The sequence below is a fragment of the Pristiophorus japonicus genome, chromosome 1 (genome assembly GCF_044704955.1).
Source record: "Pristiophorus japonicus isolate sPriJap1 chromosome 1, sPriJap1.hap1, whole genome shotgun sequence".
Taxonomy (NCBI): Eukaryota; Metazoa; Chordata; class Chondrichthyes; family Pristiophoridae; genus Pristiophorus; species Pristiophorus japonicus.
The window spans coordinates 347,836,510-347,849,254 of record NC_091977.1 but is presented as its reverse complement, the minus strand read 5'-3'; positions in this window follow the sequence as shown (position 1 = coordinate 347,849,254).

The window sequence follows — 12,745 nt, the reverse complement described above, 5'->3', positions numbered from 1 at the left end:
TGCCAGTTCATTGGATATATTCAAGAGGGAGTTAGATATGGCTCTTATGGCTAAAGGGATCAAGGGGTATGGAGAGAAAGCAGGAAAGGGGTACTGAGGTGAATGATCAGCCATGATCTTATTACATGGTGGTGCGGGCTCAAAGGGACGCATGGCCTACTCCTGCACCTATTTTCTGTTTCTATGTTTCTCTCGTATCTCCCCTTATGCCCACTCCGAGCTTACCTTGTCCATAAGATCCACTTTCTGCTTCCTCGACCCTATTCCCACTAAACTGCTGACCCATCTTCCCTTCCTGACTCCCATGTTAGCTGCTTTTGTTAACAGTTCTCTCTACTGAGGTACTGTCCCCCTCTCCTTCAAATCTGCCATCATCAACCCTTCCTAAAATAGCTAAAACCCTTCTCTCCCCCCATCTCCCTCTTTTTCTCCCTTGTCCTCTCTTTCAATACCTTTCTTAAAAGGCAGCGACTGCTGTCAATGAAGTTGAAGTAGCTGTGCATGCATAGTTTGTGTTTTTATTGGTTGTTCGCATTTGAATATAATAAAAACAATTCTGGGGAAGGGTTGCACTGAATGGGTACATTTTTTTTGACAGCTGTTTAAAAAAATGTGGTTTGGGTTTCCCTCGTAAACGTCTTTCACCTCTTGCTAGAGATTTAGTACTCGTAAACAGTGAAAGATTACATTAGCAAAAACAGATTATCTGTTAATTATCACATTGCAGTTTGTGAGAGTTTGCTGTGAGCTAGTTGGCTGCTGCGTTTCCCACATTACAATAGTAACAACACTCAAATACTTCATTGGTTGTGAAGCGCTTTGAGACATCTGGTGGTTGTGAATAGCGCTATATAAATCCAAGTCTTTCTTTCTTTCTTTTCCTCAAAAAGCAATCCTTGATCCCTCCATCCTTGCAAACTAATGCCCCATCTGCAACCTTCCTATTCTCTCCAAAGTCCATGTCCGTCTTTCCCGCAACTCCATGTTTGAATTCCTCCAATCAGGATTCTGCCCTGCCACAGTACCGAGACAGCTCTTATCAAAGTCACAAATGGAATCCTATGTGATTGTGACAAAGATAAATTATCGCTCTTGAACCTTCTCAACCTGTCTGCAGTCTTTGATAGTTAACCACACCATCCTTCTACAACACCTCTCCACTGTCATCCAGCTGGGTGGGACTGCATTCGCCTCGTTCCATTCTGATCTATCTAATCGTAGCCAGAGAATCACCTGCAATGGCTTCTCCTCCCGCTCTCGCACCGTTACCTTGGTAACCCCCAAGGATCTATTATTGGCCCCCTCCTATTTCTCAGCCACATGCAGACCCTCGGCAAAATCATCCGAAAGCACACTGTCAGTTACCACATGTAGGCTGACGACACTCATCCATGCCTTTGTTACTTCGAGATTTGACTATTCCAACGCTTTCCTAGTGTCATGTATGTAACCACCATGTAACACCACTGTATTACTATATACACTCAACCTAGGTACACACCTTGACCACAAGGGGTGAACTTGTGGGAGACACTCCTTACCTGATCACATAGGTATAAAAAGGGAGGTCCCACGCAGGGTTATCGTCTTTGGAGTCCTGTAAATAAAGAGTTAAGGTCACAGAGTGACCTTGTCCCCAGAATGTGCCTCGTGTGATTTCATACTGTAGAGTAAGGACTTTACATTGGCGATGAGAAACGGGAATTCACGACCCACGAGAATGGCCACCGGTAGCACAGAGGAACAGTACTGTGTTGGGGAAGACTGGGACGATTTTGTCAAGCGGCTTCAGCAAAGCTTCGTTACGAAAGAATGGCTGGGGGATGCAGCGGCCGACAAGCAAAGGGTTCATTTTTTGACCAGCTGCGGACTAAAGACTTACGCGCTCATGAAGGACTTACTAGCACCCGAAAAGCCGGCAGACAAAACCTTTGAAGAACTTAGCAAATTGATCGGGGAGCACCTCAAACCGGCGAGTAGCATACATATGGCCCGACACAGATTCTAAACCCACAGACGTCGTGAAGGACAGAACATACCGGAGCTCCGGTATTTGGCCAGCCTCAGTAAGGTCACAGACGCCTACAGGGGGAAGATGCTAAGGGATTTCTCTTTATCGAGGGCATCGGTCATGCGGGAATTTTCCGCAAATTAATTGAGAATAAGGATTTGACCTTGGAAGCGGCAGCGTTGATAGCTCAAACTTTCATGTTGGGAAGGAAGAGACGAAAATAATATATGCGCGCAATTCTGCCTCTAACACGGCGATGGATCAGGGAGTCAACATAATCAATGCGACTCAGAGCCCCGCAGGCAGGCAGGGGCAGTCCGACACGCCCCAGGCAGCTATACACACCAGAGTAGGACTTCAACAGAGACAATGGCAGGCTGAACGGACATTCACGCCATCACAGTGGACAATGCGGCCTGGGATGGGGCCATTGACACCCACTAATAGGGCACTTAAGAGCAGTCAAAGGGACAGTCAGCGCGGAATGCCTAGCCATAGTCCCTTTGTTCCCAACAATGGAAACTTTAACTCATGTTGGAGGTGTGGGAGAAAACATTCAGCCAGGTCCTGCAGATTTCAACAGTTTGTCTGCAGCAACTACAATCTCAGTGGCCATTTAGCTCGAATGTGCAGGAAGCCTGCAACCAGACTAATATATGAGGCAGATGGACCAGAAGAGGATTCTTTGAGGCAAGATGACTTTTGGGGCAAATCGATGGACGTCAAGGTTCAGCGGGTCCATGTGGCGAATATTCATAGTTCATACACCAAAACGACACCAATGATGATGAGGGTTTTATTAAATGGTATACCAGTACGCATGGAGCTGGACACTGGGGCCAGCCAGTCACTCGTGGGCATTCAGCAAATTGAGAAGCTATGGCCACTTAAAGCCAGTAGACCCAAATTAGCACGTATTGAGACACAATTACGGACTTACACTAAAGAAATCAGTCCGGTGCTAGGCAGTCACACACAATGGGGTAGTGAATTGGCTACTGCTCTGGATTGTCCCGGGCAATGGTCCCGCACTGTTGAGGAGGAGCTGGTTAGCCGAGATGAACTGGAAATGGAGCGAAATTCGTGCTCATAAGTCCTACAACAATTCGATTCACTATTCCAATCTGGCGTTGGGACTTTCAAAGGCACCAAAGTAGTAATACACATCACCCCGGACGCCAGGCCAGTGCATCACAAAGCCAGAGCGGTGCTGCATGTGATGCGGGAAAAGATCGAGAGTGAATTGGACTGGCTGTTGAGAGAGGGCATCATCTCGCCTGTTGAATTCAGCGACTGGGCGAGCCCCATCATTCCCGTCCTAAAAGCGGATGGCTCTGTCAGAATCTGTGGCGACTACAAGGCCACCATGAATCGGGTGTCCCTACAAGATCAATACCCGCTCCCGAGAGTGGAGGACCTCTTCGCCACGCTGGCAGGCAGCAAGCTGTTCACCAAGTTGGACCTCGTTTCAGCCTATATGACCCAGGAACTGGCCGACGAATCTAAACTACTGACCACCATGACCACGCACAAGGGACTGTTCGTTTATAACAGGTGCCTGTTTGGCATTCGATCAGCAGCCACGATTTTTCAAAGAAACATGGAAAGCCTGCTTAAATCCATTCCTGGAACAATCGTATTCCAGGACGACATCCTCATCACGGGTCGAGACACCGAGGAACACCTCCACAACCTGGAGGAGGTGCTATGCCGACTGGACCGGGTAGGGCCTGCGACTCAAGAAGTCTAAATGTATGTTCTTAGCTCCTGAGGTTGAATTTCTGGGCAGGATGGTTGCTGCAGATGGGATTCGGCCCACCGAATCTAAAACAGAGGCGATTCGATGAGCACCCAGGCCCTGCAACACATCGGAGTTGCGTTCATTCCTGGGACTGTTGAACTATTTCGGGAACTTTCTGCCGAACTTGAACACGTTGTTGGAGCCGCTACACGTGCTCCTGCGTAAGGGTTGCGATTGGTTTTGGGGGACTTCAGGAACGGGCTTTTGATCGGGCGCAAAACCTACTTTGTTCAAACAAGTTGTTGACCCTGTATGACCCCTGTAAAAAATTGGTTCTGACATGTGATGCATCGTCCTATGGGGTCGGGTGCGTGTTGCAGCAGGGCAATGCTGAGGGTCAACTACAACCTGTGGCTTATGCCTCCAGGTCGCTCTCTCAAGCAGAATGGGGATATGATTTGGTCGAGAAGGAAGCGCTTGCATGTGTCTATGGTGTAAAAAAAATGCATCAGTACCTCTTTGGTAGGAAGTTTGAATTAGAGACGGACCACAAGCCATTAACATCCCTGTTGTCAGACAGCAAGGCTATCAATGCCAACGCATCTGCTCACATGCAGCGATGGGCTCACGCTGGCTGCTTATGACGACTCTATCCGGCACCGGCCCGGCACTAAACATTGCGCTGACGCGCTCAGCAGGCTTCCACTGGCCATCACTGAGGGGGCAGCGGAGCAAAGTGCCAAGATGGTCATGGCTGTCAATGCCTTTGACAGCGCAGGCTCCCCCATCACAGCCCGCCAGATCAAAATCTGGACAGAGATCCCTTCCTATCCCTGATTAAGAAATGTGTTCTGACTGGGGATTGGCCACCCACACACGGAGCATGCCCTGAGGAGATCAGACCATTCCACAGACGGATGGATGAGCTCTCCATCCAAGCCGACTGCCTACTATGGGGCAGCCGGGTAGTTATGCGCCAGAAGGGCAGGGAGGCATTCATCAGGGAACTCCACAGCGAGCACTCAGGCATTGTGCTGATGAAGGCCATTGCCTGGTCACACGCTTGGTGGCCTGGAATTGATTCAGACCTGGAACACTGTGTTCGCAGGTGCACGACGTGTGCCCAGCTTGGTAATGCCCCCAGGGAGGCCTCGCTCAGCCCGTGGCCCTGGCCCACCAGGCCATGGTCATGCATTCATGTTGACTATGCGGGCCCGTTCATGGGAAAGATGTTCCTTATTGTGGTAGATGCGTACTCGAAATGGATCGAGTGCATCATTGTGAATTCATGCACGTCATCCACCACTGTAGAAAGCCTACGTGCGATCTTTGCAACCCATGGCTTGCCTGACATCCTGGTTAGTGATAATGGCCCATGTTTCACAAGCTACGAATTCCGAGAGCTCATGTCGGGCAATGGCATCAACCACGTCAGGACTGCGCCATTCAAACCGGCCTCCAATGGCCAGGCGGAACGTGCGGTCCAAATCATTAAGCAAGGTATGCTCAGGATTCAAGGACCCTTCCTACAATGCCGCCTATCGCATCTCCTGCTGGCCTATAGATCCCGACCGCACTCGCTCATGGGGGTCCCGCCCGCAGAGCTACTAATGAAATGGACACTCAAAACTCGGTGGACCCTCATTCACCCAGTCCTGACCGACATAGTTGAGGGCAAGCGCAAGTCACAAAACGAGTACCATGACCGTAATTCGAGGGGGAGATGTATAGGAATAAATGATCCTGTATTCGTCCTCAATCACGCCATGGGGCCCAAATGGCTTGAGGGCATTGTAATTGACAAAGAGGGGAATAGGGTCATCGTGGTAAAACTTAACAATGGTCAGATATGCCATAAGCATCTGGACCAAGTAAAAAAAAGGTTCACCATCGACACGGAGGAACCTGAAGAAGACCGTGAAATGGATCTCACAACACCGCCAGTGAACGAGCAACAAGAGCAATCAGAAGAATGCACAGTCCCTGCGGTCAGCCCGGAATCACCACAGGTAACAGACACTCACGTCAGTGTCCAACAACCAGAGCCCCAACTGCAGCGCTCCACGAGGGAGCGTAGACCACCTGAAAGACTAAACCTATGATCCCAATAAGACTTTCGGGGGGGGGGGGGGAGAAAGGTGATGTCATGTATGTAACCACCATGTAACACCACTGTATTACTGTATACACTCAACCTAGATGCACACCTTGACCACAAGGGGTGAACTTGTGGGAGACACTCCTTACCTGATCACATAGGTATAAAAAGGGAGGTCCCTTTGGTCATTGTCTTTGGAGTCCTGTAAATAAAGAGTTAAGGTCACAGTGACCTTGTCCCCAGAATGTGCCTCTTGTGGTTTCATACTGAAGAGTAAGGACTTTACACCTAGCTGGCCTCACACGTTCTACCCTCCGTAAACTTGAAATCATCTAAAACTCTCACCACTACCTCTGTCATTACCTCAACGGTCCGAGCAGCGGGAGTCCGGGGGAGGCCTATAAAAGGCTCAGAGTCGAGGAGAGGCAGCAGTCCGAGCAGCGGTAGTCCGGGGGAGGCCTATAAAAGGCCCAGCGTCACGCGAGGCGGCAGTCCGAGCAGTGGGAGTCCAGGGAAGGCCTATAAAAGACCCAGTGTCGAGGAGAGGCCTACCGGTGCAGCGGCAGCAGGGAGAGAAGGCAAAAAAGAAGTAGAAAGAAATCGAAAGGTGACGTCACAGCCAAGGGGGTAAGTGATTGGTAAGTAGTTTTTCTTTTTCTTTTCTTTATCAGTAAGTAACCTTTTAGCATTGTTGTTGCCAAATTAAGTTAATCTAAGGGTTAAGTCATGGCAGGACCAGCTCAGAGACGCGTTATGCTCCTCCTGTACTATGTGGGAAGTCAGGGACGTTTCCGGTGTCCCTGACGACTACGTGTGCAGGAAGTGCATCCGCCTGCAGCACCTGACAGACCGCATTGCGGCACTGGAGCTGCGGGTGGACTCACTCTGGAGCATCCACGATGTTGAAGTGGACGTGAATAGCACGTTTAGTGAGTTGGTCTTACCACAGGTAAAGGGTACACAGCCAGATAGGAAATGGGTGACCAACAGGAAGAGCAGTGCAAGGAAGGTAGTGCAGGGGTCCCCTGCGGTCATCCCCCTGCAAAACAGATACACCATTTAGGCTACTGTTGGAGGGGATGACTTATCGGAGAGGGCAGCAGCAGCCAAGTTCATGGCACCGTGGGTGGCTCTGCAGCACAGGAGGGCACGAACAAGATTGGCAGAGCTATAGTGATAGGGATTCAATTGTAGACATTTCTGTGGCCGCAACCAAGACTCCAGGATGGTATGTTGCCTCCCTGGTGCAAGGGTCAAGGATGTCTCGGAGCGGGTGCAGGGCATTCTGAAAAGGGAAGGTGAACAGCCAGTTGTCGTGGTGCATATAGGTAGCAACGATATAGGTAAAAAACGGGATGAGGTCCTATGAGACGAATTTAGGAAGCTAGGAGCTAAATTAAAAAGTAGAACCTCAAAAGCACTAATCTCAGAATTGCTACCAGTGCCACGTGCTAGTCAGAGTAGGAATCACAGGATAGCTCAGATGAATACGTGGCTTGGAGAGTGGTGTAGAAGGGAGAGATTCAAATTCCTGGGACATTGGAACCCGTTCTGGGTGAGGTGGGACCAGTACAAACCGGACGGTCTGCACCTGGGCAGGACCAGAACCAATGTCCTGGGGGGGAGTGTTTGCTAGTTTTGTTGGGGAGGTGTTAAACTAATATGGCAGGGGGATGGGAACCTATGCAGGGAGACAGAGGGAAGTAGAATGGGGGCAAAAGCAAAAGATAGAAAGAAGAAAAGTAAAAGTGGAGGGCAGAGAAACCTAAGGCAAAAAGCAAAAAGGGCCACATTACAGCAAAATTCTAAAGGGGCAAAGTGTGTTAGAAAGACAAGCCTGAAGGCTCTGTACCTCAATGCGAGGAGTATTCGGAATAAGGTGGACGAATTAAATGCGCAGATAGCAGTTAACTGTTATGATGTAATTGACATCACGGAGACATGGCTCCACGGTGACCAAGGCTGGGAACTCAACATCCAGGGGTATTCAACATTTAGGAAGGATAGACAGAAAGGAAAAGGAGGTGGGATGGCATTGCTGGTTAAAGAGGAAATGAATGCAACAGTAAGAAAGGACATTATCTTGGATGATGTGGAATCGGTATAGATGGAGCTACGGAATACCAAAGGACAGAAAACGCTAGTGGGAGTTGTGTACTGACCACCAAACAATAGTAGTGAGGTTGGAGACAGCATCAAACAAGAAATTAGGAATGCATGCAATAAAGGTACAGTTATCATGGGTGACTTTAATCTGCATATTGATTGGGCTAACCAAACTGGTAGCAATACAGTGGAGGAAGATTTCCTGGAGTGTATTAGGGATGGTTTTCTAGACCAATATGTCAAGGAACCAACTAGGGAGTTGGCCATCCTAGAATGGGTGATGTGTAATGAGAAAGGACTAATTAGCAATCTTGTTGTGCGAGGTCCCTTGGGGAAGAGTGACCATAACATGGTAGAATTCTTTATTAAGATAGAAAGTGACACAGTTAATTCAGAAACTACGGTCCTGAACTTAAGGAAAGGTAACTTCGATGGTTTGAGGCGTGAATTGGCTAGAATAGACTGGCAAATGATACTTAAAGAGTTGACGGTGGATAGGCAATGGCAAACATTTAAAGATCACATGGATGAACTTCAGCAATTGTACATCCCTGTCTGGAGTAAAACTGAAACGGGGAAGGTGGCTCAACCGTGGCTAACAAGGGAAATTAAGGATAATGTTAAAGCCAAGGAAGAGGCATATAAATTGGCCAGAAAAAGCAGCAAACCTGAGGACTGGGAGAAATTTAGAATTCAGCAGAGGAGGGCAAAGGGTTTAATTAAGAAGGGGAAATAGAGTACGAGAAGAAGCTTGTCGGGAACATAAAAAGTGCCTGTAAAAGCTTCTATCGATATGTGAAGAGAAAAAGATTAGTGAAGAAAACATAGGTCCCTTGCAGTCGAATTCAGGTGAATTTATAATGGGAAACAAAGAAATGGCAGACCAATTGAACAAATACTTTGGTTCTGTCTTCACGAAGGAAGACACAAATAACCTTCCGGAAGTACTAGAGGACCGAGGGTCTCGTGAGAAGGAGGAACTGAAGGATATCCTTATTAGGCGGGAAATTGTGTTGGGGAAATTGATGGGATTGAAGGCCGAAAAATCCCCAGGGCCTGATAGTCTGCATCCCAGAGTACTTAAGGAAGTGGCCCTAGAAATAGTGGATGCATTGGTGATCATTTTCCAACAATCTATCGACTCTGGATCAGTTCCTATGCTAATGTAACACCACTTTTTAAAAAGGGAGGGAGAGAGAAAGTGGGTAATTATAGACCGGTTAGCCTGACGTCAGTCGTGGGGAAAATGTTAGAATCAATTATTAAGGATGAAATAGCAGCGCATTTGGAAAGCAGTGACAGGATCGGTCCAAGTCAGCATGGATTTATGAAAGGGAAATCATGCCTTGACAAATCTTCTAGAATTTTTTGAGGATGTAACTAATAGAGTGGACAAGGGAGAACCAGAGGATGTGGAGTATTTGGACTTTCAAAAGGCTTTTGACAAGGTCCCACACAAGAGATTGGTGTGCAAAATCAAAGCACATGATATTGGGGGTAACATACTGACATGGATAGAGAACTGGTTGGCAGACAGGAAGCAGAGTGTCAGGATAAACATGTCCTTTTCACAATGGCAGGCAGTGACTAGTGGAGTGCCTCAGGGCTCAGTGCTGGGACCCCAGCTCTTTACAATATACATCAATGATTTAGATGAAGGAATTGAGGGTATTATCTCCAAGTTTGCAGATGACACTAAACTAGGTAGCGGAGTGAGCTGTGAGGGGGATGCTAAGAGGCTGCAGGGTGACTTGGACAGGTTAGGTGAGTGGGCAAATGCATGGCAGATGCAGTATAATGTGGATAAATGTGAGGTTAGCCACTTTGGGAGCAGAAACGCGAAGACAGAATATTATCTGAATGGTGGCAGATTAGGAAAAGGGGAGGGGCAACGAGACCTGGGTGTCATGGTACATCAGTCATTGAAAGTTGGCATACAGGTACAGCAGGCAGTGAAGAAGGCAAATGGTATGTTGGCCTTCAAAGCTCGGGGATTTGAGTATAGGAGCAGGGAGGTCTTACTGCAGTTGTACAGGGCCTTGGTGAGGCCTTACATGGAATATTGTGTTCAGTTTTGATTTCCTAATCTGAGGAAGGACGTTCTTGCTATTGAGGTAATGCAGAGAAGGTTCACCAGACTGATTCCCGGGATGGCTGGACTGACATATGAGGAGAGACTGGATCAACTGGGTCTTTAGACATTGGAGTTTAGAAGGATGAGAGGGGATCTCATAGAAACATATAAGATTCTGACGGGACGGGACAGGTTAGTTGCCGGTAGAATGTTCCCGATGTTGGAGAAGTCCAGAACCAGGCGACACAGTCTTCGGATAAGTGGTAGGCCATTTAGGACTGAGATGAGGAGAAACTTCTTCACTCAGAGAGTTGTTAACCTGTGGAATTCCCTGCCGCAGAGAGTTGTTGATGCCAATTCATTGGATATATTCAAGAGGGAATTAGATATGGCCCTTATGGCTAAGGGGATCAAGGGGTATGGAGAGAAAGCAGGAAAGGAGTACTGAGGGAATGATCAGCCATGATCTTATTGAATGGTGGTGCAGGCTTGAAGGGCCGAATGGCCTACTCCTGCACCTATTTTCTGTGTTTCTATGTAAATTGTCAGGCTGCTTGTCCAACATCCAGTCGTGGATGAGCAGAGATTTCCTCCAATTAAATATTGGGAAAACCAAAGCCATTGTCTTCAGTCACAACCACAAACTCTGTTCCCTAGCCACTGACTCCATCCCTCTCCATGACAACTGTCTGAGGCTCAACCAGACTGTTCTCAACCTTTGAGCCCTAGCTGAGCTTCTGACCACATATCTGCGCCATCACTAAGACCGCCTATTTTCACCTCTGGAACATCGCCCGACTCTGCCCCTGCCTCAGCTCATTTGTTGCTGAAGCCCTCATCCATGCCTTTGTTCCTTCTAGACTTGACGATTCCAACGCATTCCTAGCTGGCCTCCCACATTCTACCCTCGGTAAACTTGAATCATCTAAAACTCTGCTGCCCCTGTCCTAATTCGCACCAATCCCATTCACCCATCACCCCTGTGCTCACTAACCTACATTGGTTCCCGGTTAAGCAACATCTCAATTTTAAAATTCTCATTCTTGTTTTCAAATCCCTCCATTCCCTCACCTTTCCCTATCTCTAATTTCCTCCAGCCACAGTTTTGAGATGTCTGCACTCCTCGAATTCTGGCAGCTTGAGCGTCCCTGATTTTAATTGCTCAACCATTGTTGGCCATGCCTTCAGCTGCCAAGGCCCTAAGCTCTGAATTCCCTCCCTAAACCTATCTGCCTCTCTACCTCTCTTTCCTCCTTTAAGACACTTCTTAAAACCTACCTCTTTGACCAAACTTTTGGTCATTTGTACTAATATCCCCTTACATGGCTCAGTGTCAAATTTAGTTTTATAATACTCCTGTGAAGCACCTTGGGACATTTTACTACGTTAAAGGTGCTATATAAATACAAGTTGTCGTTGTTGGGATTCTGGGACTTTTGCTGGTGGTTTGGGAATCACATTGTGCGATTGTGCCAAAACTACAAACAAGGGTCTTGGCAATAACTCTGAATAATTGCATCCTGGAAGTATTACAACTCAGGGTGCCATTTGTAGTTTACCCTGTACATATGCCAACCCCATTACAAATTTAGTTTAACATTTCAATGATTCAATTCCTACCTTTAACAGGTTCCGCGACCAATGGGCACCACAGGGTATAGAGGCAATAATTGACACTCATAATTGCATTATGTTTTAATTATTATTTATGTAACGGCGCTGTATTGTAGTTATTATTTGTTTCATATTTGTGGTGCCCTAGGACGCTTGCCTTAATGGTTTTTATTCCCGTCTGGTGACACTGGGGCAATTCAATGTCGCCCTTACAGGTACGTTTTAATGCACCAATGTCAGTGTTCTCACTCAGGCCAACATCCCCAGCATCGAAGCATTGACCGCACTCGACCAGCTCCATTGAGCGGACCACATCATCCGCATGTCCGATACAAGACTCCCAAAGCAAGCGTCTACTCGAAACTCCGACACGGTAAGCGAGCCCCAGGTGGGCAGAGGAAATGTAACAAGGACACCCTCGAAGCCTCCTTGATAAAGTGCAACATCCCTACCGGCACCTGGGAATCCCTGAACCAAGACCGCCCTAAGTGGGGGAAGAGCATCCGGGAGGGCGTTGAGCACCTCAAGTCTCATCGCCGAGAGCATGCAGAAATCAGGCGTAGACAGCGGAAGGAGCGTGCAGCAAACCAGACTTCCCACCCACCCCTTCCTTCAACCATTGTCTGTCCCACCTGTGACAGAGACTGTAATTCCCATATTAGACTGTATAGTCATCTGAGAACTCACTTTTAGAGTGGAAACAAATCTTCCTCGATTTCGAGGGATTGCCTATGATGATGTTTTAAATGTGCGTCTGCGCACATTCTGAGACTGAACTCCAGGATATAGTCGATGTATTCACCGAGGCATATGAAAGCATGGGCCTTTCGCTTAATATCCGTAAGACAAAGGTCCTCCACCAGCCTGTCTTCCCCACACAGCACTGCCCCCTGGTCATCGAGATTCACGGCGCGGCCCTCGACAACGTGGATCATTTCCCATACCTCGGGAGCCTCTTGTTAACAAAAGCAGACATTGATGCGGAGATTCAACATCGCCTCCAGTGCGCCAGTGCAGCCTTCGGCCGCCTGAGGAAAAGTGTTCGAAGACTAGGCCCTCAAATCTACCACCAAGCTCATGGTCTACAGGGTTGTAATAATA